This window comes from Panthera pardus, unplaced genomic scaffold (assembly GCF_024362965.1).
Source record: "Panthera pardus isolate Hobbes unplaced genomic scaffold, ASM2436296v1 HiC_scaffold_27, whole genome shotgun sequence".
NCBI classification, from domain to species: domain Eukaryota; kingdom Metazoa; phylum Chordata; class Mammalia; order Carnivora; family Felidae; genus Panthera; species Panthera pardus.
In genome coordinates, this window is record NW_026526843.1 from 27,640,397 (window position 1) to 27,645,391 (window position 4,995).

Below are 4,995 nucleotides of genomic sequence, written 5' to 3' on the forward strand. Positions count from 1 at the left end.
CATAAGATTGAGCCCCACATGGGGCTCGATGCATGCTTGGGATTGTTTCTCTCCCACTCTCTCTGCCCCTCCCTGGCTCATGTGTTTATGCTCTCTCTCTCTCTCTCTCTCATAAATAAACAAATGTTTACATGCATTGACTCATCAAACTATGACAATGCCATGAGGCAGTACTTCAAAATGAATGAATGAATGAATGAATGAATGAATGAATAAATAAATAAATAAATAAATAAATAACATTCATCTAAACATACTGGCTTTTGTGCACTTAATGCATTTGTCATCTACAAAGTGATGCTCTCTTCTTGTTGCTTTCATTTCCAACTTCCAAAGTATCATCTGTACAATTCAAGGGGCATTAACAATTGAAGGGGCTCTTTTCCAAAATTCTACATGTCTTTATTTTACAAGAATTGTGAGAGATCATGAAATTATACTTCAATTTGATCCTATACTTCCAGAATCTGTGGTTTCTGCTTGTGGTCTTTTCCTAAGTACACTATGTATGTTGTTTTCTTCTTTGCTTTTAGCTCTTTCCATGAGAAGTTATGAAATAATAATCAAACTCCACTGTTTTCATGTATATGTACATGCATATGAAATAGAAGTATACAGATGATATATGTATGTATGTTATTTTATATATTCATATACATACATATTTTAAGATTTCTTAACTCATTATTTTTAAAGATAGATTTTCTTTATTCATGACCTCAACAGTATTTCTTTAGATTATAGGAGCTTTGAGCACAAATACTTAGGAGAAAACAAGTTAAGATTGCATTATCCTGCAACTCATTAGTAGTAACATATTGCAAAGTGAAACAGCTTGGAAAAGAGGCAGGAAGGGAAGGGGTGTGAGGGAAGGAAGGTAAAGAAAAGGAACTAAGATGATCAAGTGGAATTCTTTTAATTTTTGACAGCTATGAAGTTCTTGCAAGCACAGCTCTCTGCAAATTATTTTCCAAACGTGTCCCAAACGGAACAAAAACAGAGAATCCCTTAAGAACCTGAAGAGGTGCAACATTAAAGGCTACGATTATCTAGTAGCAAGTTGTCGGCTGCCTCCTCTTACTGTTCTCAAGAGTTAGTGGGACGAAAAGGTCTTCCCCGTGATTGTTTTCATTTCTTTTTCCTGAGCATCTGGGCGTGCACGGTTCAGAACCTTGAGGAAGTCAGAAGTTTTTGCCCGTGCACGTGTGTGAATATGGCCTTAGAGCACTTAATGCAGTTGTGCACAGAGTCCTGGAACTCTGTGTGGATCAGGCTGATGGTGTAGTCTCGAGCACTGGTATTGGTGTGGCGAGGGAACAGCATGAAGGTTAACAGAGCCAATGTTCTTGCCACCGCAGCACTGACGTCTTCTGGCTCCAAAGGAGGTGCCCTGTGTCTAAAGAGGACCTGTGCGACTGTGTGGCTGGCTCTGCGTCCTTTGAACTCCTGCATAGTCTAAGGCCATACACCCTGAATGCGCCCGATCTTGTCTGAACTCCTGCATGAACACTTTTCCAATGACCAAATCATCGTTATCCTTAAACACTGAAGACTACTGTGACTGTCTTTTTTATACTCACCATCCCTATAATGGATTACTGTCCTGTTCTCTCCTTCCTTGCCCTCTTCTTGGAATTGGAAGTATTTCTCAAGGACCGAGGCAAAATAATTTCGTTTCAACATGCCAGCCTGATACACAATGGAATCCTTGGATTCTGGCAGATTTCCAAGGTTGTATAGCAAAGAGACATTGTATCTTGATTTGGGATTTACCAAGAAACTCCCATACACCCTCTTTAATAACTCATCAGCACCAAATATCTGAAGTTCCTTGTAGAATTTCAAAGAAATACTGACCATCACTTTTGTTTTGTCTCCATTAGGATTTGAAATATGATAGAAGACTCCATTGAACAAAATCTGCAAATGTTACTTCTACTGCTTCTGGTTTGTTATTGGTGGCTGGGTTCTTGAACTTGAGCGTGAGTATCTCCTCAATGATGTGGTTGTTCACCTCCAGCAGGATCAGGGTGGTGGCTACACCTCCCCCCCCCCCCCATTCCCTACAAGCCTGAACCTGCCTGCCAAGTCAACCCACCCCTGCCTCAACAACAAGCTCAGTCCCCTCAAGGCCCCAGCCCTGGCAGGTGTCTTCTGCTCTCACACCCACTTCTGCTTTGCTGCCCAGATGCGCGGCCCCGTGGTGCCATTTTCCTGCCATTCCCTAGTGTACGCACACATAGGGCTAACTCATTACTTTCTTGTCTTACATCATTGCTACGTGTCCAAGATACATTATTAAATGAAAGAAGCAGGCCACAAAGTAGCATAGATATACTTTGAAGGAGATTACAAAAAGTTACCGTAGCATTTTAATAGTTGTTTTTTTATTGATGGTAAAATTGCTTGTGGTTACTAATTTATAATATTGTCTAAAATTTTATGAAAATTTATTAACGTATATATTTGTTTATAAAATTTTCCTTTGCAATAACTAAACAAATTCTTGTTCTGACAGAGCTCATGTAACAATGTTTTTGTGGACCAAAATGATAAACAAGTAACTCCATTAAATGTCAGAATGCAAGTATTACACAAAAATTACAAAGATCTATCAAGGTTCAAAACAGAGGATTACTGCTGGAAAGTTGTTTAACTAAACTTTACAAATCTATATATAATTCAAAGGAATCCTGTAGTAAATTTTTAAAGAAAAGAGAAAAAAAACCATTTGTATGATGGGAACCCTTATCACATAGACTGTTAGGAAAAGTCGTGACTTTGAATATTAATTGTCTTCCATTATGAAGATGGGAGAAATACCCACGCTTCTTTCAAAGGCCCATGTATACTCTTAATCCTCTGTCACAGTCACCCTACATCTCTTACAATATGAAGAACTGCCTGGTGTCTGCTCTGGTTTGATAGAGCTTAATTTTGTATGTAAAGACTGGCAAACGTGTTTATAGGCATTCTTGTTTGATCCCTGAGTCACGTGATCTGAAACTGCCCCAGCTGCTTCCTTACGCGCAGTTTTAACCATAGTTCCTAACTCAACTCTATACCTTCTGCCCAAGTACCAGCTGTGAATCCTGACAGCAATCATGAACGATTCTAACTTAATTTCTGCTTAGCTGTAACCTCAATATGCTGTGACTATTGCCATCCACATTCCACCCCAATCCTGTCCTCTGCCCCATCTCTTTTACACATACATACACACAAACCCTGTTCATATAATCACATCTAAATCTGTTGCCCAAAGCCAGTTTTAGTTTCTGAAAGCCAACCCAAGAATATCTACTCAGAACTGGACTCCTGACTGTTTTCCAGACACCTTGGCCCCTTTACTCCACCATCAAAACTTGTAATAAGTAAACATAATTATTCTCCTGTCTCTTAAAAGCTCTAATGTTCTACCTTGGCTGGTAGAGTCTGGTCTGGGGATGATTTAAATACCGTTTATCTCTTACTAGGTATGTATACTCATTTAAAATAAGGATCTTTTGAACCTCAAAGCCAACAGCCTTGTCTCTAATCCATTATTTACAACACAATAGCCTTCCTACAGCTGTATTTGAAGCAAAGAGATCTTGGATGATCGGATATGTTTGCTTGGCTTTTGCTGAAAGTGAACATTGGAAGGCAGAAATAAATGTCAGTTCTTTATTCTGTCCTTCTACAAGTTTCTCTGTCTTTGCCATCTATGTTTTAGAAATATCTGTTTTTCTCTGTTTTATTTTTAATAAATAAGGATATTGGGAAATAATCCCAGAGAGTTATTCATGTCCTTTAAGAAGGAGATGAATTCATGGGCTACTTCTAGTGTACATACAATCAAGCTTAAAATGATGCTATAACTTCAGCATGTCTTATTTTCTCCTCTGGTCTCTATACATGTCTATGCAGATAAGTCACCTTTGCTCTGAAAATTTTGGATCCAAAATCAAGGTATAGCAACTGGAGACTCAGAAGTTCAGAGCAAATTAAGATGTGGTTTTATTTAGTACATAAATATCATGAAAAATAAATATGCTTTACATTTCTTACTTAGAGTAATTGAGATTGAATGCCTTGCTCACCTGTTAGCAGATATTAAAATCATACGTTTTTTAATGCTCCTAAATACTGAATCCTATTTGTACCTCATATAAAGTTAGACTAATTTATACAAAGCTCAGCACATACTTTTTACACTTTCAAATTCTGTGGAAATGTGAATTTAATATAAATTTGGGTCATAAATCTATTTTTTCAATACTAACAAGTCTATGAATTGGTATGAGGCCACTTCCATGTGACAATAAGCAACAAAGTCTGCATGAAAATAATGCATTCCTAGAGTTAATAAAATGTATTCCTGTTTGGTAAAGGGGAAGATAAAGACAATGGATGGATTATAAAGTAAGGTATAAAATAGGTGAGATTAGATAATTCAAAATAGATGAAATTAGATAATTCAAGAAAAACTTAACAATGACTCACTTTACCCTTTTAAACAAACATGCAAACATGACCTAGTATCCAAATTTTCACACTTGCCTTCTATTCAACTGAGACTTTTCCTTCTTGGGCTTGGAGTACTGACTACTCTTTGAGAAAGATCTTTCTTATATTGATTTCCCCTTCAACCCATGCTTCCCCACAAATTATCCTTCTTATATATAGGTGGTTCAATTTCTCTTTCATCTTTCCTGACTGTAGTAGGACAGTAGATAGAGTAGCAATAAAGGGCAGTTTTTATTGTCCCCATTTCATTGACAAGGAAACTGAGGTTCAAAGAGTATGTTATTCTAAATTAAAGAGCTGTTAAAAAAGAATATTCAAAATGCAACTTTGTCTGCCTATTCTTATTTTCCAATAAGATATCTTTTCCAGAAAGTGAACCATATTCTACAAAAAAGAATTTTCTAGAAAGCTATTGCTATAACAACTATCTTTGAACATCATGTTATCTGTCACTTTGTTTTTGTTTTTGTTTTGTTTTTGTTTTTG

General features: G+C 37.0%; 1 pseudogene; it reads right to left on the minus strand.

The window, feature by feature from the left end:
• Nucleotides 1-1,072: 1,072 nt before the first annotated feature.
• On the minus strand, nt 1,073-3,043 carry LOC109250682 (actin-related protein 2/3 complex subunit 2-like; annotated as a pseudogene).
• Nucleotides 3,044-4,995: the final 1,952 nt, after the last annotated feature.